Source organism: Bubalus bubalis, chromosome 17 (genome assembly GCF_019923935.1).
Source record: "Bubalus bubalis isolate 160015118507 breed Murrah chromosome 17, NDDB_SH_1, whole genome shotgun sequence".
In the NCBI taxonomy this organism is placed as follows: domain Eukaryota; kingdom Metazoa; phylum Chordata; class Mammalia; order Artiodactyla; family Bovidae; genus Bubalus; species Bubalus bubalis.
The window spans coordinates 68,222,763-68,249,472 of NC_059173.1; the positions used below are offsets into that span (position 1 = coordinate 68,222,763).

The 26,710-nt window shown below is 48.5% G+C and overlaps 1 protein-coding gene across 11 annotated transcripts in view; it reads left to right on the forward strand.

Moving 5' to 3' along the window:
- TMEM131L (transmembrane 131 like) overlaps positions 1–26,710 on the forward strand; it is a 173,869-nt gene that overhangs the window by 59,614 nt on the left and 87,545 nt on the right. The window lies entirely within an intron of this gene.

Here is a 26,710-nt window from a genome sequence, read left to right on the forward strand (position 1 = left end):
GCAAGTAAAATGACCCACCCAGAGGTGCCATGGCAGTTCCAAGGCACTGTTAAAAGACCAAGGAGTGAGTGGTGGCCCAGATCCTGGAAATCTCCATCCCTTCCCTAAAATAGAATAGTCCTCCCACTCATTAGTTCAGTTAGGTTGCTCAGTCTTGTCCAACTCTTTGTGACCCCATGAACCGCAGCACACCAGGCCTCTCTGTCCATCACCAACTCCCAGAGTCCACCCAAACCCATGTCCATAGAGTCAGTGATGCCATCCAACCATCTCATCCTCTGTCATCCCCTTCTCCTCCTGCCCTCAATCTTTCCCAGCATCAGGGTCTTTTCAAATGAGTCAGCTCTTCGCATCAGGTGGCCAAAGTATTGGAGTTTCAGCTTCAACATCAGTCCTTGCAATGAACACCCAGGACTGATCTCCTTTCGGATGGACTGGTTGATCTCCTTGCAGTCCAAGGGTCTCTCAAGAGTCTTCTCCAACACCACAGTTCAAGAACATCAATTCTTCGGCGCTCAGCTTTCTTCACAGTCCAACTCTCACATCCATACATGACCACTGGAAAAACCATAGCCTTGACTAGATGGACCTTTGTTGGCAAAATAATGTCTCTGTTTTTTAATATGCTGTCTAGGTTGGTCATAACTTTCCTTCCAAGGAGTATGCATCTTTTAATTTCATGGCCGCAGTCACCATCTGCAGTGATTTTGGAGCCCCCCCAAAATAAGGTCAGCCACTGTTTCCACTGTTTCTCCATCTATTTCCCATGAAGTGATGGGACTTGATGCCATGATCTTTGTTTTCTGAATGTTGAGCTTTAAGCCAACTTTTTCACTCTCCTCTTTCACTTTCATCAAGAGGCTTTTGAGTTCCTCTTCACTTTCTGCCATAAGGGTGCTGTCATCTGCATATCTGAGGTTATTGATATTTCTCCCGGAAATCTTGATTCCAGCTTGTGCTTCTTCTAGTCCAGCGTTTCTCATGATGTATTCTGCATAGAAGTTAAATAGGCAGGGTGACAATATACAGCCTTGACGTACTCCTTTTCCTATTTGGAACCAGTCTGTTGTTCCACGTCCAGTTCGAACTGTTGCTTCCTGACCTGCATATAGGTTTCTCAAGGGGCAGGTCAGATGGTCTGGTATTCCCATCTCTTTCAGAATTCTCTACAGTTTATTGTGATCCACACAGATCAAAGGCTTTGGCATAGTCAATAAAGCAGAAATAGATGTTTTTCTGGAACTCTCTTTTTTGGAACTTTCCCACTCATTAGAGTATGAAATCACCCAGCCTATAAAAACTAACCACTGCCACGTTTCGCAGGTGCTGCACTCGCCTTCTGCGATCGCTCACACTCTGTCTGTGGAGTGTGCTTCTCTCTGAATCTGAATATATTTGCTTCTTACCTATCATTTTGTCTCCCCCTGAATTCTTTCTGTGATGGCTTCGTTGGGTCCTGACACCAGGTACTGTGGGTTTTAACTGGGTCCGAGTCCCAGGCAGGGCTTTGGCTGGCTTGGGGCCCCGCATGTGGGTTGAAGGCCCGGTGTGTGGTGAGCAGCTTCCCCTTTCTCATCAGCGTGTTCCCTACTCCCCCGCCAAGGGGCCTCCCCGGTCCTGTCACTCCTGCTTCCCATGGACCCCTTTCTGCCCTGTGTTTGCCTGAGGCCCTGCATCTAGTTACCTTTTGGTGGTTTAGAAAAATCAGAGGAAAGCCCCGAGGCCTCTGCCAGGGCTCTGGGCTCTGGGTTTCCCCTTAGCCCCCTCTGGTACTTGGTGGTTACACTTTACAGGACTGAAGGATTGAGTAGGTTTTTGTGGCTTTGTCTGTTGACTTAACCATTGTGTAATATTTCTGAGGTACTGTGTTTTCTTTGGTCTTAAAAAAAAAAAATGAAGACTGTGTGACTGTGGCATTACCTGTGTTTTTTGCCTTGGACATTTGTTCTCTTTAGCGTTTCATGTCAAAGTAAGACCTGAAGTAGTTTCCTGCGAATGTGATTCCCAAATACTATGTCAATTGTTGGCAAACTACTTTGGTTAAAGCCGCCAGCACAATGTTGCTGCCTGAGTAGACATATTGGTGGAATTTGGGGATTTCCTCCGTTTGTCTCCATGGCTGTGTGTTGAATGGGACTCCTTCTGTAAGGCGTGAGGTTAGGCGGTTTGCCTAAGGCTGGAGAAGGGCACAGTAACCTCAGGAATGAGCTGGGAGAGAGGCGTGATAGTAAGCAAAAAATTCAAAATTTGAAGGGAAAGCATCCCTTCCTTGTGTAGGAGGAAACCAGGTCTGATGCAAGTCCAAAGGTAAGATTTGGTGTAAAAAGAAGGGGAAGTCATTGAGGAAGAGGAACTGAGGTTTAGAAATGCGAAGTCCGACCTTTGCAGAGTCAGTTGGCTCCCTGCTCTGAAGGGTGCTGTGGGAAGAGCAGTCAGAAAGGAGGTTGGTTGCATGCTTGTAATTACCCTCAAGTTTTATAGTTGAATTTCCAGGTGATCATTAGTTAACATACTATTACCAATAGTGCTGTGGCAAGAGGTCTGCAGTCAGCTAGTGTTAACATTAAAATTTATGTCTGAATGGGCGCCACACCCGGCAAAGAAGCTGTCGCCCGGGTCCTGCAGCCAACATTATGCGGAAAGTTTCATTTTTTACCCCTTGAGAGACCCTGGGTTCCAGCCAATCAGAGGAGGTCTTAGGCAATCAGGAAGGAGAGGCCAGCCCCGTCAAGTGTCAGCCCTGCCCTTACTTCATGACGGAGCGTTCTCCCTGCATTTCTCATTACAGAAGTCATGTCTGTTGTAACAGGAATAGGTAATTCAGAAGAGAACCACAGGGATAGAAATTGTCCTCTTCACTCTCCTCACTAGCGCTACCTTAACTGCACACCTTACTCCAGGTGTGGAACTGTTTTTCTCTCCATATGCTTCACCTCTGCTTGACTTTTTCAGGCTCTCCCTCAGAAAGTCTGGTGGGGAGCTTGGCCGCTGGCTGTGCCAGGTAAAGCTTCACATCCCGAGAATTCCCTCCCAGTGCTCGTGGTCCCACAGAGGGCTCTGCTGGACCTGCCTCGGGTCACATGCAGGTCCTGGGGAGGACACACCTCTCCCCGGCAGGAGAAATGGCCAGAAGCCAGGGCTGCTCCACATGTGCCTTCTCCCAATACTCTGTAACTTTAAAAAAACTGCCAAAGAAGAAGCGGTAGCTAATAACAAGCGCACAGATACGTAATTTGTAATGGCTGACACGGTTGGCAGGGAAAATGTGTTATGCAGGAATTATGTTTTTATTTATGTGTGTCCTAGCATAAGTAATCACGGTGTGTGTGTGTGTGTGTGTGTGTGTGTGTGTGTGTGTGTGTTGCCTGTCTCCAGGGACTTTTGTAAAGAGAAGCTTGTCTGGTCGCGCATGACGGGCGTGCAAGAGGCATAGGGTTTGTTTCCAGGTTGGCTTTTGACTGGATTCCTGACTGTGGGCAAGTGACCCTCTGGGTGTCCATTTCCTGGCCTGGCAAAGGAGAGATTCAGACCCTGGGGTGTGTCAAGTCACTCTGACACAGAATTTCAGGGGCTTGATTTTCATCGCTGCGTGTTGTGTAGAGGCTTTGTGGCTGTGTTGAAGATTTTGTGCAGCCCTGCCGTGCGTGTGTATTCGGTGCCTTTGCCAGGCTGTGACTCTTTGTGCCGTTTCCTGTGGGGAGATGTGATTGGCTTTGTGTTCCTCTGGGTTTCTGGGCTTGTGCCATAGGGGAGGCAGGGACTGTCCCCGTGGAGGGTGGCCCTTGTTAAGACCCGCTGACCGGGATGTGCCCGCCCTCCGTGGGCTGCCTGGGGGACTGGCACAGGGTCCCTGCATGGACGGCACCCACCGCTCTCCCTGCATTAGCTTTTCCTGCCTTCACGGACATCCTGCAGTTATTGCTCTTTAGCTTCATCTCTTTGGCACCATGTTTTTGCAACTTGAGAGGCTTCTTTGAATTTTGGTCCCATGTGTTTCAAGCGTTTGCTGAACCGCTGCGTGAGCGGCTGGTCTGCCCTGCGGTCTGTCCTGAGTGTCCTTGGTCTGCCCTGCAGTCTGTCCTGGGTGTCCCTGGTCTGCCCTGGGGTCTGTCCTGGGTGTCCCTGGTCTGCCCTGGGGTCTGTCCTGGGTGTCCCTGGTCTGCCCTGCGGTCTGTCCTGGGTGTCCCTGGTCTGCCCTGGGGTCTGTCCTGGGTGTCCCTGGTCTGCCCTGCGGTCTGTCCTGGGTGTCCCTGGTCTGCCCTGGGGTCTGTCCTGGGTGTCCCTGGTCTGCCCTGCGGTCTGTCCTGGGTGTCCCTGGTCTGCCCTGCGGTCTGTCCTGGGTGTCCCTGGTCTGCCCTGGGGTCTGTCCTGGGTGTCCCTGGTCTGCCCTGCGGTCTGTCCTGGGTGTCCCTGGTCTGCCCTGGGGTCTGTCCTGGGTGTCCCTGGTCTGTCCTGAGTCTGTCCTGGGTGTCCCTGGTCTGCCTTGCAGTCTGTCCTGGGTGTCCCTGGTCTGCCCTGGGGTCTGTGCTGGGTGTCCTTGGTCTGCCCTGTGGTCTGTCCTGGGTGTCCCTGGTCTGCCCTGCGGTCTGTCCTGGGTGTCCCTGGTCTGCCCTGGGGTCTGTCCTGGGTGTCCCTGGTCTGCGCTGCGGTCTGTCCTGGGTGTCCCTGGTCTGCCCTGGGGTCTGTGCTGGGTGTCCCTGGTCTGCCCTGGGGTCTGTGCTGGGTGTCCCTGGTCTGCCCTGGGGTCTGTCCTGGATGTCCTTGGTCCTCGTGGCCGCCGCCTGCGTGCCCGGGACGGCCCTTCCCACGAGCTCTGTCTGTGAGAGGGACAGCAGTGTGGTGCCTGTGGGTTTTTAGAACTGGGGGTGAAGTAAGTAAGCCTCGCTCACTTTCAGATTTTGGCCTTAGATAATGTAAAACAGGTTGGAGCTTGCCTCTTCAAAGAGTATATTATTTAGTTGTAAATATGAAAATTTATTGAAAGAACCTAGGCTGTGAAAACAGAACTGAGAGTAAGTCAGGACTTGGGCTCCTAGCACTTGGCTTTGGTAGATTTGCGTGGGTTGAAAACCCTAAGTTTTATATTTAGTGTATCCTTTTCCAGGGATTGGAGAAAACCATGAAGCTGTTTTAAAATATTGAGAAAAGAGGACTGGTTTTAAAAACAGCGTGCAGACTGGTTGCTGATCCACCATCCACCTGTGGAGGGGTAGGGGAAGCCTCTGGGTGGAGAAACAACAGGGCCATCACCAGTGAGAGCAAGTATCAGCTTAAAAGCAGGTAGCGGAGGGGAAGACTGACTTCAGAGCGCGAGGAAATAGCTTTCTCGTGCCCATTTTCTCCTGTGGTCCCCCTCTTTCTTCTTTGAAAACACTGGTCTTGTCTCTTGGCTCCCTTCCTAGGCCTGTCTCATAGTGTGTTGGTATCAAAGTTCGATTACAGCATAGGCCTCAGGTCTAGAGTTTCTGAGCCCAGTAGAGCGCAGGGAGGAGAGGGCTTGCTGGGCTGGGGGTGGAGGGGACTGAGGGGGAGGGATGTGGGGGTGGGGGGAGCCAGCCCTCCTGGGAGAGTGCGGCCGAGACGGGCTGGATCCTGTAGAAGCGCAGCACGCTTTCTTATCTGAAGTGTGTGGTGTGGGTCACGGGAGGTGCTGCACTTTTGCTCTTTCTGCGGGCAGACTGTTCAGTGTGGCCTGGGAGGTGAGGAGGCGTGCCCTTGCCCCGACTGTCCAGAGGGCTCGGACACCACTGTGGCCTCTTACGTGATCATTCGTGATTTCTGGGATGTGTGTGTGCTCAGTTGCTCACTCGTGTCTGACCCTTTCTGGTGCCGTGGACTGTAGCCCGCCAGGCTCCTCTGTCCATGGGATTCTCCAGGCAAGAATCCTGGAGTGGCTTGCCATTTCCTACTCCAGGGGATCTTTGCAACCCAGGGATTGAAGCTGTGTCTCTTCCATCTCCTGCATTGGTGGATGAGTTCTTTACCACTGCGACACCTGGGAATCCCGATTTCCGGGATATTTTGTGATTAATTTTATCTTGCTGCTTCTGAGAAATTACACTGAATTTAGCATCTGTGAACTTTGACTTTCATCTATATAAAATGGAAATGTTCCACATAGAGTTGGTGCTACTTGCCAGTAGTAAAAGAAATGATTGATTACTTTGAATTTTCTATTTAAGGACATTGCATACAGCGTACTTCTAAACTGTGGTAGGTGGGATGGAATCCATTTACAAAAGAAATGAAAGTAAAATTTCCACTTAAATTAGCAAACGTTTGTGGGTGTGGGCCTTCCTCCTCTTCAGTCACACCTTGAAGAGAACTCACTCGGTGTGAGTGTTTCCACTTAACGGAAATAAGTATGTAAAGTAAGAGATCTGTGTGGACTCATTTAGAAACAGGCTGCTGCTTTGGAAGGGAGTGGGTTGAAAGAAGTGAAAAACCAGTGAGAAGAGAAGGCTGAATCCTCGGGGGGGAAGTCTTCATGTGGGTCAAAATAAGGTACCAAATTAATCTTACTCATTAGAGAAGACAGATTAGAATTTAACACACACATGACTCACGCTTGCTGCCCGAGTTAGGAATGATTTCATTTGCTCAGGAGACCTCCCTTGCCTCCTCACCCCATCCAGGTAACTGGGGGAGAGTTTTCAAATTTGACATATGCCCACGTTTTGAATCCACATGGTGTATTGAATTAAGTAAGATCCGATTGCAGAAATGGACTCTGTGGGCTGTTACACAGGATGTTACCATATGTTCATTTCAGGAAACCACGCTTTACAAAGAGAACCACCATCATCATTTCAAGTCCCAGTAGTTCATGGTTCACATTGGAGTCAGATGTTCTGTTTGCAGCACTTAAAATTCTTGCTGTTTCTGCTCTTCTTTTTTCTCAAGTCTCTGCCACTCCTGTAAGAATAGCAACTCCTTGTTTGTGGTCGGGGGCTTTTATGCATTTGTAGCATCTCATACTCTTTTGGACATATGGTCCAGAAAATACCGTGTACAAAAGGCTGGTTGAATTTGGGCAGATATTGATAATGCGATTATTACAATTTCCCAGTGAAATTAGTATGTATGTTTAGTAGAAGTTAGTATGTTTTAAAAATTAATTCTATCTCTTCGATGTTATATCATTAATTTGTTGCATGACAGAATTTGGCGACAAAGAGTCAGCTTATTGAATGATAAAAATCAGAACCCTCAAAGATCTAGACTGACTGCATTATGAGCTGAATCATAGAAGAAATTCAAAAGGTATCATTAGGTACAGTAGTGGAGTGAGGATTGGCCCCACAGGAGGGAGAAATGGAAAGGAGAGAGGCCTGCGGAGGTTGCAAAGGGGAGGGAGACTGCTTGGTGGTGAGTGCTGTGTGTTAGAGGTGAGGGCCTCTGCTCAGAGTGGGCTGGCTTGCTGGCTGCAATTCTGGGGACCCCAGAGTGCAATTGTGTCCAACTCATGTGAGTCCAACCTCTGGAGCATTCGAGTGAGTGCTTCTTCCCACATTCCGACTCAGTGGCCGTCAGCTGTAGGACAGCTTGTGGTGGTCAAGTCCTGGGGTGCTCCTGACTCAGTGGTTCCAGGACGGCCTCCCTAGAGGGGGGCTCCACCTTCCCTGTGGGACAGAGGCCAGTGCCCATGGCAGGGCGGTTCCCTGTTACTCTGGGGCTCCTTTCTGGAAGCCCAGCCTCGAGCCTTCCCTCTTGAACCTTTAAGTGATCTCATGAGCACTTAATTCCCTACGTTAAAATCCCTTTCTGCATAAAACAGCTAGCTTGTTTCCTGCAACCTGACTTTTGCTGAGATGGAAATATTTTATCAACATAACGGGAATAAACTGCATTGGAAACAGAAGTACACTGAGTGGATTCTGGAATAAGCCACAGACAGATGGATGAGTGGATTTGTGGTTTCCAGATGCGTGACTCTTGCTCTCCTACTTGGTGCAAGGGCAGTGGATTGCTTGGGGGTGTTATTCCCAAAACAGATTGCCAGGCTCTTTCCCCAGAGATTCTGATTCAGGAGGAAGTAGTGGATTCCTGGAATTTGTATTTTATTTTATTAAAAAAAAAAAAAAAAAAATTTTTTTTTTTTGAATTTGGACCATTCTTAAAGTCTTTATTGAATTTGTACAATATGGTTTCAGTTGTTAAAGTTCTGGCTTTTTGGCCACGAGGTATGTGGGATCTTAGCTTCCGGATCAGGCAGCTAGCTAACAGCTGGTCCATTCGGGAAGTTTCTGGAATCCATATTTTAAAGAGCTGTTCCTGGTTATCCTGAGAGGTGGCCAGGTTGAATTCCAGTGGACTAAATAATTTCTTGACTCCATGATCTGGTGCTCACGATGATTCTTTTTAAAAGGGAGGACGTGTTCAGGAGCTACACATTTTAAAATTCCACTGCAGGGGATTTACCTTTTCTTGGATTCAAAGGGATTAATTCTGTAACTAATGCCAGAATGTGGCAGTATTTCTAGTGTGGAATATCCAGGATTTCCTTCTTTTGTTACTAGGAAAGTAAGGAAATAGGGATTTTGGAAAAGAGCGTTCCTGGACACAGAATGGAGATGGAGTTGTCGCGAGAGTTAGCGTGCGCTCCTTGATGTGCAGCGTGGTCATCGCAGCGGCTGTGGCGTGGCGCAGCATAAGCCCCCGCTTCCTTGTGTCGAGCGCTGCTAGTGTGCTTTCTTATCTCTGTTTATAGTTAGAGGAAAACCACAATGGACACTATTTGCAATACGGAAATGCCTCCTCAGAGGAGAGGTCATAGGATTATTTGGAAAACTGGCAAATTGAGAGTCATTGAGTAGCACTGGAGTTCACTGGGCCCTGGAGGCCAGGCCGCGGAAGGTCCCGGCTCCCAGGCCTGTGAAGATGAGAATGGGGGTGGACACAGCAGGGGACGTCGTTTCTCTGTGGAAGCGCTTGTTCTGCTCTTGTTAGATTTCATCACCACCTGTGCATCCTACCCGCCCCCGTGCCAAAAAAAAAAAAAAAAAAAAAGGGCCACCAAAAACAACCCCTCCGCCCCCAAACTGCTCCAGTCCTAATTTCTGCCTTTCTCTTCATCTTCTCATGCTGGCATTTGGAAGGCCCGTGACAACAAATGAAGTCTGAGAGTGCCTGCTTGATTGCAGTTGATGAGCCCTAGATAATTGGGGTCCTTGCAGCGGCAGGGGTTGTATGTCAGATGGCCTCCACAGAAGGGCAAGGCTGTTCTTCCCCTGCAGCTGTCAGACTGCTTGAAATTAGGCAGAATGATTTTGCACTTGGATAATAGGCAGGCATTAACTGCAGCTTGTTACAGAGTGCTGCATAACAATGGGAAACGTGGACGTGCTAATCAAAGGCATCTGCATATGGCATTTTCATTTTGTATAGGAGGCATCTGTGTGCACAGAGAGGAAATGAACTTGTGTTGTGGGGCTTCCGTGTTTGAGAAGATGCGTCTGCAGAAATGGCCTCCCTCCCTTCCTACGTTGAATCCTGACAGAAAGGTGGAATTAGGAGGCTGGCCTTGCCTCCTAATGTGTGTACTTGCCTTTTTCCCCCCTGAAACCGCTTTATTGAGATACAATACACACAGCCTACAATTCACCCACCTAGAATGTGCAGCTATTCTAGTACATCCACAGGGTTAGGTAGCCACCACCACAATCTAATTTTGCAGTCTTTCTCTCTCAAAAGAAGCTGTGGTGCTTTTATAAAGAAAATGTTTAAGGGACACTTTTTTTGGGCCGAAATGCAGTTTTTTTTAGACCTTTTGCACAGTCACCTTGTTTCTCAAGAAGCATTTGTTTTCATAAATAGCAATAAAATGTATTTTAATGTTTCAGAGGTTACCTGCAGTCCTTATTTTTGGACCCAGTCTCATAAATTAGATTTTAGTTCCTGGGCTTATCTAATGATTAGCTGGGGGGTCTTTTTAGTCTCAAGTGACAGATTCCAACTAAAAAGAATTTGTTAGTTCTCATAGCCTAAAGAAGGACAGATGATGGCTTCTGGGATAAGCAGAGTCAGGGACTTTCTCTCCATCCTTCAGGTCTTTAATCCCCATGTTGGCCACGTTGCCCCATGGTAGCTGGGGGACTGGGTGTGGCTGTGGGGGACACGTCTCTGCACTCGGCCTGAACGTGGGCTGCACCTGAGGTAGCAGACGCGCGGCCGAGAACATGGTGCTGAGCTCACGTCAGCATGCCTGTGTGCTTGCGCACCTGCTGTCTATAAGTACGTAGGTTTTTTGTTTTAATTTGGCTGTGCCAGGTCTTAGTTGCTGCATTTGGGGAATGCCTTTTTTGTTTGGTTTGTTACTTTTAGTTGGGGCACGCGAGCTCTTTAGTTGGGGCTTGCGGAATCTACTTCCCTGACCAGGGATCGAACCCAGGCCCCCTGCATTAGGAGTGTGGAGTCGTAGCCATTGGACTACCAGGGAAGTCCCTAAACACTGTAGGTTTTGGTTTATATCTTCATTCTGGGATTCTGAATCCACTCATTCAAACAGTGGAACCAGAATTGCCGTCTCAGGCCTCTTGCTGCTTTGGGGCCTTAGTCAGACAATTTTAACAGGCCCAGGCCTGGGATGCTGCTTCCCAGAGATCCTTCCCAACCAGGGGTTAACAGATGGGATCTCGTACAGTCCTGACTTAATCTCTCCACATTGCAGCGCCTTATTTTTCTCAATAGACTCAAGATCCTTTCTTTTTAAAAAAATGTCTTAGTTGTCTCAGCGTTTTATTAACAAGTATAGCATTTGTAATTTAGTAAGTCACTGTAATTTGTATACCCTTGGCTTGATTAGATCTGAATTTTTTTTCTAAGGTGAATAAAAAAATAACTTACCTGACATTGGTTTTTAAAACTGTTCTATACATAGTTTTTCTCCCCCTCTCTTTGACACATTTAAAATTTGATATGGTCAAGCCTTACATTGAAATTTGAGAAACCTTTTTTCTGACATTTCCTGTGGTCTCTGGTATATTTTGGTGAGGCTAACTTTAACTGGATAATTAAACAGATATTCTGAGGCTTGGATTGTGGTTTTAAAGATCCATTACACATTTCACCTGTGTAATAAATGCTATGGACCAACTCTTCTGTAAATTCTTGAGACACAGTTCTGTACAAGTTCAGTTCAGTTGCTCAGTTGTGTCCGACTCTGCGACCCTATGGACTGCAGCATAGGCTTCCCTGTTCATTACCAACTCCTGGAGCTTGCTCAAATTCATGTCTATTGAGTTGGTGATGCTGTCGAACCATCTCATCCTCTGTCGTCCCCTTCTCCTCCTGCCTTCAATGTTTCCCAGCATCAGGGTCTTTTCTAATGAATCAGTTCTTCACATCAGGTGGCCAAAGTATTGGAGTTTCAGCTTTAACATCAGTCCTTTCAAATAATATTCAGGACTGATTTCCTTTAGGATTGACTGGTTTGATCTTGCAGTGCAAGGGACTCTCAAGAGTCTTCTCCAACACCACAGTTCAAAAGCATCGATTCTTCGGCACTCAACTTTCTTTATGGTCCAACTCTCTGGACTATACTGTACATGACTACGGAAAAACCATAGCTTTGACTAGATGGACCTTTGTCAGCAAACTGATATCTCTGGTTTTTAATATGCTGTCTAGGTTGGTCATAGCTTTTCTTCCAAGGAGCAAACGTCTTTTAATTTCATGGCTGCAGTCACCATCTGCAGTGATTTTGGAGTCCAGGAAAATAAAGTCTGTTACTGTTTCCATTGTTTCTCCATTTATTTGCCATGAAGTGATGGGACTGGATGCCATGATCTTTGTTTTTTGAATGTTGAGTTTTAAGCCAGCTTTCTCACTCTCGTCTTTAACTTTTCGTCAAGATGCTCTTTAGTTCCTCTTTGCTTTCTGCCATAAAGGTGGTGTTATCTGCATGTATGAAGTTGTTGATATTTCTCCTGGCAATCTTGATTCCATCTTGTGCTTCATCCAGCCTGGCATTTTGCATAATGTACTCTCCATGTAAGTTAAATAAGCAGGGTGACAGTATACAGCCTTGGCATACTCCTTTCCCAATATGGAACCGGTCCATTGTTCCATGTCCAGTTCTAATTGTTGCTTCTTGACCTGCATACAGATTTCTCAGGAGGCAGGTAATGTGGTCTGGTATTCCCATCTTTTGAAGAATTTGCCACAGTTTCTTGTGATTCACACAGTCAAAGCCTTTAGTGTAGTCAGTGAAGCAGAACTAGATGTTTTTCTGGAACTCTTGCTTTTTCTATGATCCAACAGATGTTGGCAATTTGATCTCTGGTTCCTCTGTCTTTTCTAAATCCATCTTGAACATCTGGAAGTTATTGGTTCACGTACTATCGAAGCCTGACTTGGAGAATTTTGATCATTACTTTGCTAGCATGTGAGATGAGTGCAATTATGCTGTAGTTTAAGCATTTTTTGGTCAGTTTTCATTCCAATCTCAAAGGCAATGCCTAAGAACGTTCAATTCCGCACAAAACAGACCAAAAGCCCTGTCCTGGTGGTGCTTGCAGTCTGGGTGTGGGAAAGAGGCAGAGAACCTGGATGCAAGGAACAGCTGAATTGTGTGGCTTTTGGAAGGTGATACGTAGTGTGGAGAAAGTGGAAAAAATGGGGCAAAAAAAAAAAGAGGAAGGGTGGGGGCTGTCATTATAAACAGAGTGTCTGGGCTTATTAAACAGGTGAGATTTTCCAAAGATTTGGAGGAGGTGAAGGAGATTCCCATGAGGCTACTTGGGAAAAGAATGTTCCAGACAGAATGGCCAGCGTACAGGCCTTTTAAGATGGGCATTTGCGCCTGGAGTGGTCCCAGGGCAGACAGAAGACCGTGGGCTATAGCAGAGCGTACCAAAGAGGGAGCGGATTGAAGGTGAGTCGCTGCAGTCCACGGGGTCGCGAAGAGTCGGACACGACTGAGCGACTTCACTTTCACGTGTTGGAGAAGGAAATGGCAACCCACTCCAGTGTTCTTGCCTGGAGAATCCCAGGGACGGGGGAGCCTGGTGGGCTGCCGTCTCTGAGGTCTCACAGAGTCGGACACGACTGACGTGACTTAGCAGCAGCAGCAGCACAGGGTGATGGCTCTGTGGACTTACTTCACGAAAGCAGTGAATGCGGAGTCACTGGGCCTTTGAGCAGAGCCGTGAGACTCTGAGTTCGGTTCTGAACGGCCGTCCTGGCTGGCGTTGAGCTGCACTGTGGGGAGGCCACTTGAGGTCACTTGGTTGCAGTCGGTGGTCAAGTGTCCAGGCCTGGTGGAGGTGGGAAGGTGGTGTGGTTCTGGATTTGTTCTGCACCAGAGCTCACAGGATTTCCAATAGATCGATGTGGAGTGTAGGGCAGAGAGAGCAGTCAAAGATCATTTCAAGATTCTTGGCTGGAATAGCTGAGCCGGGATGGCTGTCGATGCAGCAGTGGAGGGTTTTGTTTTTTAATGTCTTTGAGAATTCTCAGAAGACCGTTGGGCTTCCCTGGTGGCTCAGGTGGTAAAGAATCGCCCCGTAGTGCAGGAGACCCAGGTTCGATCCCCGGGTCAGGGAGATCCCCTACAGAAGGAAATGGCAACCCGCTCCAGTGTTCTTGCCTGGGACATCCTGTGGACAGAGGAGCCTGGCATGGGGTTGCAAGAGGGTGACTTGACTTAGTTGCTGAACTGTGCTGCTAGTGGTAGACCTGTGTGTGGGGCAGCTGGAAAGCTGGGATTGGAGGGAGGAGGGCTGCGCTGGAGATGGGACTTCCAGGTGACACAGCTTGGGGACTGCATCAGATCAGCCAGTGGGTGGCTGGAGATGGCGAAGAAAGCTGGTAGCTGAAGCTTGGGGGGCTCTGAAAGAGGTGGTGGAGGAGGCAGAGCCTTGAGAGACAGGGAAGTGGAGCAGAGTAACAGGACACTGGGAGTTGAAGCTTTTGTTAGCTTTTCAGTAGCTTGTGAACATGAAAATATGTTACTTGATAGAAAAGTAATTTCAAATTGTTTTTAATAAGAATGTACCTTCCTGTTGCTCTTGAGTTTTCTAAAAGCACATAACTGAAAATTGTTAATATTCTCAAAGACATTGCTCCATGTAACAAATTTGGAATATGGGGTGGGGTGAGGGAAACGTTGCTGACCTTCCCCCATCCTAACGTGCCCGGTTAGTATTTGAGTAATTGCCTGCTCATTTTCCTTTGTAAGTCTTTCATTGTAATCATATTGCACAGGACAGTTGTGTTTCCTTTTATTTACTTGTTGTCAGCTTCCTCCCCCTCCCCGCCCCCCCATGTTGCTATTATTATCTTAAGAACAGTTTTTACTGGCGCGATCTCCTTTTGCAGTCGGTAGTCATTGATAGGAGGATTGACTGGCTGAAGGTACCTTGTGGCCTGCTGATCTTGACTTCCCCTCCTCTCCACTGGACTCTGGGACCTCTGTGGGCTTCACTTGGTGCTTGGTCTGGGCTGGAGAATGCTGCGAGGAGAGGGGAAAGAGTTAGAGAAGAGACAAGACCCTGGCAGGCCGGCCCGTGAGAGGGGACCCAGCCCAAGGGCCGCACAAAGGGAGGGCGGCCTGTGCCCAGGGCCTGCCTTCTGGGCCCGGCCCTTCTGGGCCATTCTTTCTTCTGTAATGTCTTCAGCAGTAACACTTCAGTGCCTCAAGAAAAGAAAGAAAAATTACAATTTAAAAGGAAAGCCCTTCATGCACTATTTGCATATGAGTGGCATCTGTATAATTAAGAACAATTAAGTTCCCTGGGCTGAACTGAAAGGGAGGCGACTGCTGCTAACAGCCTGGAGCTGTCAGCTCCCTGGGATGGTTGGAAGCAGCTCAGCCTCCGCTGCCACCCCCCTCCTCAATACACACAATTCTGGAGCTTGTTTGGTCTTGCCCTGATTTGCTTCTGGAGAGTCCATGGAAATCAGAACATGAATCTTGGCCATTTCTGCTGACTTTAGAGCTGACACCCCCATCCTCTCCCTACCTCCCCAGGCACTTTGCACAGCTCTGTAGCTGTGTTTTAATCCTCACAGTGGACTTCGGAGTGTTATCTTAAGTTTATAGTAGTAGAAACGTAAATTCTGGTCACGTGACTGTTAAGATGATCTCGTGTGCTCATCTAGCTAGTCACTTCCACCTTTTGAGGGTTGATCTCAGCTGGGGTCCCAGTGACTCTAGGCCCTGGGAATTTCGCAGATTTCTTTCTTCCACTGCTGTAACCTTTTTGCACCGACTAGGAAGCAGGACACGGTCTGAAACTAGAGGCAGCGCAAAGCATGACGGAGAGAAAATACCCCTCTTCTGGTTCTGCAAGAGCTCTGCACTCGGGCACCGTGTTGAAGGGCTCTGAGCAGGGCAGGAAGATGGCTGTGTCCCATTGTAGGGTTCCTTCAGTCAATCCTGGGAAGGAGCCATGTATCCGTAACTGAGGAACTTCCAAGCAGTCTTGCAAGAGGAGGGTAATTTTGCTCCTTTTCCTCCCTGCAGTGTATTTGGTGTTGGACTGAGCTCTGGGTTCCCTGCAGTGTCTGACAGAGGTCCTGGCAGTCCCTGCACGGGATGGGACCTGTCCCTGCACGTGCAGTTACGAGGCAGAACAGTAGGTTCCGAACTAGAAGGCAGTTTCTGGGCCCCTTGTCCTCGGCGCAGCTCTTGTGCAGGCGTTTGTCAGTTGGCACCAGCGTGTGGCCAAAGCCACCACGGGCCCCCACCATCATCGGTGGCTTTTCTCAGCGTGGGGCAGCAGGGACTGTCTGAGAATTGTCTTTGTTTTGCTGTCAGGTTTGGGTTCCTTTTACTGCTGTAGCCATTTCACCTTCTCATCTGTCAGGAAGCTCTGGTTCTGGGCCACATGAAAGGCTGGCACTGTGGGAACCTGCCTCCCCAGGGCAAGCAGCAGCTTGGAGGGTAGGGCTGTTGGACAGTGTGAGTTCTGTTGAGCAGTGACCACTGGCCGTTCTGGTCAGAGCTGTTTCAATTAGACTTAAGCTTTAAGGTAACTCAGTTACAAAACACCAGCAATTTAAAACAAGATAGTTTTTCCTCTCTCGTGCTTTGCGCCACATCTGGTTCCAGACAATCTTCAGGGAGCCCTGCCCCTCCAGATCCCCCCTCCCCAGGATGTACCAGCCTGGTACTCAGGATGTGAGGTGGTGGCGTCTGTGCATGGCAGCCGGTGGAAGAAAGGGTGGAGGAAGGGCCAGAGGGTTCGTGTCAGAAACTTGCTCCCCATTTGCTGGAGCCTGGTTCCATGGCCGTACCCAGCTGCAGGAGAGCCTGACAGCTCTGGGGAAGAAGCTGTGAAACCAGGACCATTATTTCCCAAGAGCAAATGCTTTTGATGTAGCACATCCCAAAATGACCACTGCTCCACCCCCTAAGAGAAAACCCTAGCCCCTGTGGCTTGTGTTCAGGAGTCCTTTTTCTGGGCACATTCAGACGGTTTCTCCGGTGTCAGTAAGCCTTGGGCTTCGCATGAGAAAGCTCAGCGTTGAAGCCATTCTGGTGGTGCGATTATATCATATAAGCCATGAACTGTGAAGAAGGAAATGGCAACCCACTCCAATGGGATTCTGGGAAATCCCATGGACAGAGGAGCCTGGCGGGCTGCAGTCCGTGTGGTCGCCAAGAGTCAGACATGGCTTAGTGTCTAAACGGCAGCAGCAGCAAGCCAGGAGCTTGGTGGTGGTGAGTTACACTCTGCAGGCAAGCATGGGGTCTGTGCCAGTGTGTTACAGGGACACTGTGACAGACCAATTAAAAGAGTTTTTTCTCTGTTCCTGTTTTCAAAAAAGGTTTGCATTCCGAGGTTGGATTTTGTTTTGTTCTTTTCTTTGCAAGGGAGAGCCCTGAGATTGTCGGCTAGTGCACGTTGTCCAGCTGGTCGGAGGGGCTGGAACGCCCGGCACTTGCGCCCTTGCTCTCCCTGGTGTGCTCGTGCTGTGGCCGGGGGGCGGGCCCTGCACAGGACAGTCAGAAAGGTGAAGCTTTTCTCGTAGATTTCCCCCATATATTGCTCATATCCTTGTAGTTGCCTGAAGATTGTTTTGGTATACTTGCTCCCATGGGGATTAAAAAAAAAAAAAATCAGTTTATTGTGTTTGAATTAAAATTTTGGATCATGAAGTTACATAGGATTATTCTTTCATTGTACAAAGAAACTCTGAAAGATCGCCTTAGGTACATCTGTTTTTGTGTTACCAGCCTCCCTGAAGTCTGCGTTGCCTTCATCTTTGCTTTTCCCTTAGTCAAAAACTCCTTCCTCCCTGTTCAACTGAACACAACATATCCAGCCTTCTCAGCCCCACTGAAATGTCGCCTCTTCCAGAAAGCTTTTCTGAACTTGCTTTGCAGCATCTTTCCCGCGTATGGGCTGTGTTCCCCTGTGTGAGATGTGAGACTGTAAGCCATGGGAGTTAGGAGGCCTTTTATTCTTGTTTGACTTCTTGGGTCAAACTGCCTTGGCTGAGGTGTAACAGCTAGTGCAGCTCAAGTGAAGGAATTGGTGGGGTGGGATTTGACCCCGCTGCTTTTTTTCTGGTGATGGTGGTTCCATCACCAGAAAAACTAAGGAAGTTCCTCTGGAATACAAGCTGAAAGTGCTACATCCTGTTTGCCTGAAAGCGTTATATGTGAAAGTAGTAGCTTTTTAAGCTTTAAATTTATAGAACCAATCTAATTAATCAAATTTTGCTGTGACCAATCCAGTATGTTCACACTGCTCTCTGTCCAAAAGCATTTCCACGTCAACTAAGGTAACATTTAATTCCGCTTAAATATCAAGGCGGTTGTATTTTGGAAGTCATCTGTGAATAAATATGTAAGATACATGTACATTGAACATCCGTGTTTCACCATGTGTTAGGAAAGAAAATTATTCTGTTTAAAACAATGATGTTTATATACCAAGGTCCTTATGGTTGTTCAGTCGCTCAGTCATGTCTGACTCTTTGTGACCCCGTGGACTGCAGCACACCAGGCTCCTCTGTCCTCCACTGTCGTGCGGAGTTTGTTCAAATTAATGTCCATTGAGTCGGTGATGGTGTCTAACCATCTCATTATCTGCCTCTCTCTCCTCCTTTTCCCTTTATTCGTTAATTGCCAGCATCAGGGTCTTTTCCAGTGAATCAGCTCTTTGCATCAGGTGGCCAAAGTATTGGAGCTTCAGCCTCAGGATCAGTCTGTCCAATGAATATTCAGGGCTGATTTCCTTTAGGAGTGACTGTTCTGATCTCCTGGTGTCCAGGGAACCCTTAAGAGTCTTCTCCAGCACCACAGTTAGAATGCATCAGTTCTTTGGCGCTCAGCCTTCTTTATGGCCTCACATCTGTACATGACTACTGGAAAACCGTAGCATGGACTATGTAGACCTTTGTCACCAAAGTGATGTCTCTGCTTTTTAATACATACACTGTCTAGGTTTGTCATAGCTTTCCTTCCAACGAGCAGGTGTCTTTTAATTTCATGCAGTAACCGTCTGCAGTGATTTTGGAGCCCAAGAAAAGAAAATCTGTCACTGCTTCCACTTCTTCCACTTCTATTGACCATAAAGTGATGGGACTGGATGCCATGATCTTTGTTTTTTGAATGTTGAGCTTTAAGCCAACTTTTTCACTCTCCTCTTTGAGTTTCATCAAGAGGCTCTTTAGTTCTTCACTTTCTGCCATAAGGGTGGCATCATCTGCATATTTGAGGTTGTTGATATTTCTCCCAGCAGACTTGATTCCCGCTTGTGCTTCCTCCAGCCCAGCATTTCTCATGATGTACTCTGCATATAAGTTAAATAAGCAGGGTGACAATATACAGCCTTGTTGTACTGCTTTCCCAATTTTGAACCCATTGTTCCATGTTCTGTTCTGTTATTTCTTGACCCGCATACAGACTTCTTAGGAGACAGGTAAGGTGGTCTGATATTCCTGTCTTTTTTAAGAACTTTCCAGTTTGTTGTGGTCCACACAAAGACTTTAATGCAGTCAGTGAAATAAAGTAGATTTTTTTTTTAATTCCCTTGCTTGCTGCATGATCCAGTGAATGTTGGAAATTTAAGCTCTGATTCCTCTGCCTCTTTGAAACCCAACTTGTACATCTGGAAGTTCTCAGTTCAATGTACTGCCAAAGTCTAGCTTGAGGGATTTTGAGCAAAACCTTGCTTGCATGTGAAATGAGCGCAATTGTATGGTAGTTTGAACATTCTTTGGCGTTGCCCTTCTTTAGGATTGGAATGAGGACTGACATTTTCCAGTCTTCTGGCCACTGCTGAGTTTTCCAAATTTGCTGACACATTGAGTGCAGCACTTCAACAGCATCATCCTTTAGGATTTGAAATAGCTCAGCTGGAATTCTGTCACCTCCATTAGCTTTGTTAGTAGTAATGCTTCCTAAGACCCACTTGCCCTCATACTCCAGGATGTCTGGTGTAGGTGAGTGAGCATACCATGATGGTCATCCAGTTTATTAAGACCTTTTTTGTAGAGTTCTTCTATGTGTTCATCTCTTCTTAATCTCTTCTGCTTCTGTTAGGTTCTGGCCTTTCTGTCCTTTATCGTGCCCATCCTTGCATGAAATGCCCCCTTGATATCTAGTTTTCTTGAAGAGATCTCTAGTCTTTCTCATTCAATTTTCCTCTATTTCTTTGCATTGTTCAGTTAAGAAGGCCTTCTAATCTCTCCTTGCTATTCTCTGTAACTCTGCATTCAGTTGGGTATATCTTTCCCTTTCTCTCTTGATTTCACATCTCTTCATTCTTCAGCTATTTGTAAAGTCTCCTCAGAGAACTACTTTGCCTTTTTCTTGAGGATGGTCTTGATCACTGCCTCCTGTACAGTGTTAGTAACCTCTATCCATAGCACTTCAGGCACTCTGTCCACCAGATCTAACCCCTTGGATCTATTTGTCACTTCCACTGTATAATTATAAGGCAGTTGATTTAGGTCATACCTGAATGGTCTAGTGGTTTTCCCTTTCTTCACTTTAAGCCTGAATTTTTGCAATAAGGAGTTCATGGTCTGAGCCACAGTCAGTTCCAGGTCCTATTTTACTGACTATGTAGAGCTTCTCCATCTTTGGCTGCAAAGAATATAATCAGTCTGATTTCAGTATTGACTGTCCGGCAGCGTCCATGTGTTGTCTCTTGTGTTGTTGGAGGAGGCTGTTTGCTATGACCAGTGTGTTCTCTTCACAAAACTGTGTAGCCTTTGCTCTGCTTCATTCTGTACTCGAAGGCCGAACTTGGCTGTTATTCTGGCTATCCTTTGACTTCCTGCTTTTGCATTCCAATTCCCTGTGATGAAAAGGACTTTGTGTGTGTGTGTGTGTGTGTGTGTGTTAGTTCTAGAAGGTCTTGTAGGTTGGGGCATAGACCTGGGTTACTATGATGTTGAATGGTTTGCCTTGGGAATGAACTGAGATCATCCTGTCGTTTTTGAGGTCCTACTCAAGCACTGCATTCTGACCCTTGAGTTGACTGTGAAGGCTGCTGCATTCCTTCCAAGGGATTCCTGCCCACAATAGCAGATATGATGGTCACCTGAATTAAATTTGCCCATTCCTGTCCATTTTAGTTCACAGAAAAGCTTTAGAAAACAGCTTGTTCCGTATGTCTATGTGTCTGTTTCTGTTAGGGTTACCAAAGGGGAAAGGGCAGGGAATAAATCAGGAGTATGAAATTAACAGATACACACTGCTATATATAAAAGAGATGAACAACAAAAATTTATAGAATAGCACAGGAAACTATACTCAGTATCTTGTAGTAATCTATAATGGAAAAGAATCTGAAAAAGAATGTGTGTGTGTGTGTGTATATATGTGTGTGTGTGTGTATATATATATATGTATATATATATATGAGAATAACCTTGCTCTACATCTAAAGCTAACAATATTGTAAGTCAAGAATAGTTCAATTAAAAAAAAAACAGCTTTTTCTTGTTCAGATTACTAATATCTAAATTCATCTGGGCACTTTGAGAAGTCACAGTTGTTTTTTGGAGAATAGCTACTGTGTTGCATAAACGTGCTTGGTCCACCTGTGGTCAAGAATAAGACCTTCATTCCCAGTCTCCAGTTCACTTATTGTCTGTGTGAATTTCTGCTTTGGCTCATGTGTAGCATTTGGTCAAGACTCTTATTGCTGGAGACGTCTAGGACTGAATTACTTTTTCATGCTAACTTGTCTTAGAGCTGAAAGAGAGTGCAAAATGTATTTTGTATTTTACAGGTTTAAAAATCATGTTTAAGTATTTTAACATATAGTAGCCTGGGAAAAGATGTGAAATCTTCAACTCATAGATGAGAAGCCATGCTTTGCTGTAAAGAAAAAGTTGGACCAGGGATAGGAAACATGAGCTTAATTACCAGCCTTTTCTTTTATAGGTTTTTGCAAGGCTATTTAAACACTTGACTAAAGTTCTTTATAGCATGTGGACTGTGATATGATTAAACGTGTAAATCCAGTTATGGATTTTAAAATTCTTTAATGTGCAAATGAAATGACTTTTGAATGTAAGGTCCTGCTAGTGAGACTAGAAGGAGGGAACCGCTTTGCATGGTGTCAGCGTGTGGGTCCCAGGGTACCTGTCAGTGTTGGCTATGTGTGGAGTTAGAAAGCTGGGACATGTCGCAGTTGCTGCGGGGTTCCGGGCTGGGCGGGTTGGCTGTTGCTCACCAGGAGGGGCAGACCGTGCTGTGAACCGCTGGGGAGACCAAGGCAGATGCTGAGCTCCGTCCTGAGTTGCAGTTGGGGGTGCCAGGGGTGGGGGCATCTGCAGGATAGCATTGCCTCAGATGGAAACAAGAGTCAGAAGCTCAGCAGAGGAGTCCAGGCCACAGATGCACAGGCTTGGGAAATGAATCAGTCAGACCACAGAAACCGACTCTGGCTGATTTAAGCAGAAAAGGAATTTATTGAAGAGATGTTGGGCAGCTGACAGAATCTCGAGGAAGGCTTAAGAACCTGGCTCAGAAAACAAACAAGCAGAAAGGGGACTTAGTAGCTCGAACCACAGCCAGAGTGTGTCCTGGAGGGAGACTGCCCGGCACTCCCTGGCCCACCACTGGCCATGGTGCTTGCTCCCCCGGGACCCCTGGCCTGCCCCGTGGCCGTGGTGCTTGTTCCCCCGGGACCCCCGGACCACCGCTGGCCATGGTGCTCGTTCCTCCGGGACCCCAGCCCACCGCTGGCCATGGTGCTCGCTCCCCCGGGACCCCTGGCCTGCCCCGTGGCCGTGGTGCTTGTTCCCCCGGGACCCCCGGACCACCGCTGGCCGTGGTGCTCGTTCCTCCGGGACCCCGGCCCACCGCTGGCCGTGGTGCTCGCTCCCCCGGGACCCCTGGCCTGCCCCGTGGCCGTGGTGCTTGTTCCCCCGGGACCCCTGGGCCACCGCTGGCCGTGGTGCTCGTTCCTCCGGGACCCCCGGCCCGCCCCGTGGCCGTGGTGCTTGTTCCCCTGGGACCGCCGGCCTGCCCCGTAGCTGTGGTGCTTGTTCCCCCAGGACCCCTGGCCCACCGCTGGCCATGGTGCTTGTTCCCCCGGGACCCCCGGCCTGCCCCGTAGCCGTGGTGCTCGTTCCCCTGGGACCCTAGGCCCACCGCGTGGCCGTGGTGCTCCTTCTCCCAGGACCCCCGGCCTGCCCCGTGGCCGTGGTGCTCATTCCCCCGGGACCGCCTTCCTCCCACCGCCCGCTGCCCCGCAGGTGAATCTGCCCAAGTCTGGGTTGTATGCTGGCCCACTGGCTGCAAGCAGGGCCACTGAAACTAGGACGCCTGGCCCTTGAACAACTCGAGTTTGAGCTGCGCAAGTCCACTTAAACGTGCTTGCTTTCTATAAATGTGGACTCGATGAGCCACGCTTGGTTGACTCTGGTGCAGAACCAAGAATATGGAGCAGATCCCCAGGACCAGCTGTAAAGTTACACGCAGACTTGTGACTGTGTATCCCACTGTTGTGCCAGGGTCACCCATGACTGGCCCTTTCGCCAACAGCCCAGAAGGGGTGAAATCTGGGAATGGGGTAAGGAAGCTTGATGATGCTGAACAGTCAGAAGAACCCAGATGACTCTGTGGGAAGCATCACACTGTTGGTGATGGGTGAGCCTGGGGGTGAGGGCCGAGGAAAGGGTGGCCTGGGAGAGGTGAGCAGGGGAAGAGGGCCTGGAGGGGAGCCGAGCGGGAGCAGCCACAGGGGTGGGAGGAAGGCTGGGTGAGATTTCTGGGAACCACGGAAGGGCAGTTCAGGAAGGAGGAGCTGGCGGAGGGGGTAAGCCAGCTCAGCACTCAGGTCCCAGGTTGTTACTCTTGGCGACCTCGGCATGAGCAGCCTCAGTTAGGGAGGGCTGGGCTGTGGGAGAGAAGTGGGGTGGGGGGCAGATGGGGGCGGGCTCTGGGCACATGCTCACAGGCCCCTTCAGCCACCGAGTGGGCCTTGGCAGGTTGTTTAAACACTCAGCACATCTGTGTCCGTATGCATGAAAATGTCCACCGGTGCTCCAGTATCCATGGGATAATCAGGTGCTTGGCACAGCATCCTGTATGCTCTAAGTGTTCAATAAATGTGCGTGCTGCCAGTGGTACGTTCACTGGCAGTTTGACTGCAAAGGGCAGAAGAGGGATTGGAGCAGGTGTACAGCATCAGGGTGTCTGCTCAGGTGAGGGGGCATGAGTTTCATGTGTAAGTGGAGGAGGAGGTGCGGGTAAGGAGATGGTGAAAGCCCTGGGGCGGGCAGGGCAGGATGGGGCTGGGAGGTGGGGGGTCGTCCTTGAGAGAGGAGCACCTCCTCTGTGGCTGGAAAAGGTCATCAGCAACTCACGGTACAGAATGACGTGGAGGACTTTGGTCCTGGCCTTGGAGGGCTTGACCACCAACCAGCCAGGTGGCTTAAAACCCCAGATCTCTTGTCAGGGAAAGTGTTAGTTGCCCAGTCATGTTCGACTCTTTGCAACCCCGTGGACTGTATGTAGCCCACCAGTCTGCTCTGTCCTTGGAATTCTCCAGACGAGAATCCTTGAGTGGGTTGCCATTCCTTTCTCCAGGGGATCTTCCTGACCTGGGGATTGAATCTAGGTCCCCCTCATGGCAGGCAGATTCTTAACTGTCTGAGCCACCAGGGAAGCCTTGTCACTGAGGGCGCCTCCCATACACCACTATTGGTGCTGCTCCAAGAACTTCCCTTGGCTTTGACCTTGAAGCCCAGGCCTTCTTTTAGTGGAAGAAACTAGGGGACTTCCTTGGTGGTGCAATGGCTAAGACTTTGTGCTCCCGCTGCAGGGGCCCGGTTCGATCCCTGGTCAGGGAACTAGATCCCACATACCGCAACTCAGACCTGGCGTGGCCAAATAAATAATATTTTAAAAAAGAAGAAGCTAGGAAAATTGTGTCCTACCAAATGACTTTTTCTCCGTGGGAACTTAATGGGGAAGAATGTGGATTTCTGCCTCTATTTTTAAGTGGTTGCTTGCAAGTTAATTTACCAGGAAGAATGACATTTCTAACTTAAGTAGACATGCCTGTGTATTTCATATTTTTTCCTTTCAGTAAACTTCTGGGGAGAAGTATTTTTTTAATTTAAAGCAGAAAGCAACTGGTAGCACCATGATTATAATGGTATAACTCATGTAGTTACAGAACTCATTTCATCAGTCATGCTGCCTGGGCATTTGTGTTTCCACGGAAGGCCCTCAGACAGGTACGGGTGGGTCCCAGGAGTCCTCACGGCGGGCATTGCTGCTGGTGGGGGCTGCAGGTCTTGCCCTGAGGCTGCCCATCTGACTGGGGGCTGCAGAAGGCTGGGGCTTCCTATATCCCTACAGGGTGGGTGCCAGGCCGCTGCATAGAAGGCCAGAACTGAATTCCTCTAGGACCCCTGGGAATGGCAGCTGACTCTCAGAAATCCCTATTTCCTGCTCAGGGCCCAGGGGGATTAATAGTGCAGGAATCCCTACCTTCCGAGAGGTTTCCCAGCTCTGGGATCTGAATAGGTGCTCAGCTTCTTAAGAAGAAAACAGCCCAGTAAGTGGCTCATTAAGGAGCTCATTAGCATAACCTGTTTTTCCTCAACACCTCAGCATCTGGACCGCTGCAACCTTTTCATCCTTCTCCAGTGCCTAAAGCCGTTGTTGTCAGTTCAGTTCAGTTCAGTCGCTCGGTCGTGTCCGACTCTTTGCGACCCCATGAATCGCAGCACACCAAAGCCATTGTCGTGGTTGACCTTGAAAAAAAATGTGCTCTTTCTCTCCGCCCCTCCATTGAAACAGTTTGGCTATAGAAGGCAGCTGGCTGTAGGCGGGACTTCGAGAGGCAGATGAAAACCGGTCCATTTAGGAATGTGGACCACCAGGCAGTCCCACCCTCCCTTCGGTAGTCACTGCTGTTTCTAAGATCCCTGCTGGAACGTGAGGTTCCTTCCTCCCTGGTTGGGGAGGATGGCAGCCCCCACAGGCTTGTGGACTGCTGCAATTTTCCCAGAGACCAGTGAGACCTGGAGGAGAAGGTCCGGCGCAGGCCCTGCAGACCTCACGTGCTGCGCCCACGCTCGGGGTCCAGGAGCTGTCTCAGGGCTGCCCCCATCCGCCCGCCCCTTCCTCCCTGCTCACACACCCTCCTGTCTCTGCACTCTGCCGCTTGCTTGGCGCCACTAGATGCTCAGATGGCGTTCTTCAGAGTGATCTGTGCTTCTTCAAGTTGTTGGCCTGGCTGGGGGCACCACCAGGGTAGCTGTCTGTGGAGCCCCAGCCCGGAAGCTCTTTGTGACTCTTGCAGGAAGTTTCTCCTTCCCTCTCTTTGCACTGCTTGATCTGTGAGTTTTGCCTGTTGTCAAGTGAGCCTGGCCTTCTGCATCATGATCTGGAGGGGAAGCTTCCCTGAGCTGGCTGCGCCCCCCACCCCTTGCAGCCCTGTGCTCTGAACTCAGGGGTCTGCTAGACTGGAACCAGCCCCTGAGCCCTGACGCTTATTCCCAAGATGGGCGCCTTGGTTAGATAACACCTGTGAATGGCCAGAACAGTTGCTTAGAGTTAATTCATTTTTATACCTGTTACTGGGCTGAATTTTTTAAAGGGTGTGCCTGATATTGGCAGATGGATATAATTTTCCTCGATGTAATTTACATCTGAGCCCTTTTCTAAGGATCTTGGCACATCCATCCCATCCCCCCTTGAAGAGGAGACCAAGGCTTGTTTCACATAGGAGTTCTTGGCTGGGACCTTCTTATTTCACTTCTCATTTCCAGGGAAATTTTTTCTTCTCATAGCCACTTTTTGGAACTGTGTTTATTTTATATACAGAGATAAATGATGGCCAAAGTTTAAAAAAAAAAAAAAAAGAGATGATAAAGTCAGATACTCTTAGGCAAAGATACTCTTTCAAAAAAGCATGTGTGGAATTCGTTGTCCACATGTCCTGCAGCTGAGGAAGGCATGGCTGTTTGCAGGTGGACATCTGCAGAAAAAGTGGGGGTGGACAAAGGGGTCCCTACACCCCAAGCCTTGCCTCGGGTTGCTGTCACTGTCCTGTTTTGGCCCCATGCCTGTCCCTGCTGTAGGTGCAAAGTTGGCTCTCCTGCTACACACTCGGCTTGTGTAACTTAATCCAGTTTCCAGATTGTAAAAGTCAGTTGAGCTAAAACTGACCAAAGGAGAAAGATGTATCTGTTCTGTGACTTTTAGAAGAAATACTGACATGGTTTTATTTCTCCATTCTAAGATCTCTTACTTCTTTGAAGCTAGAGAAAGTATGGC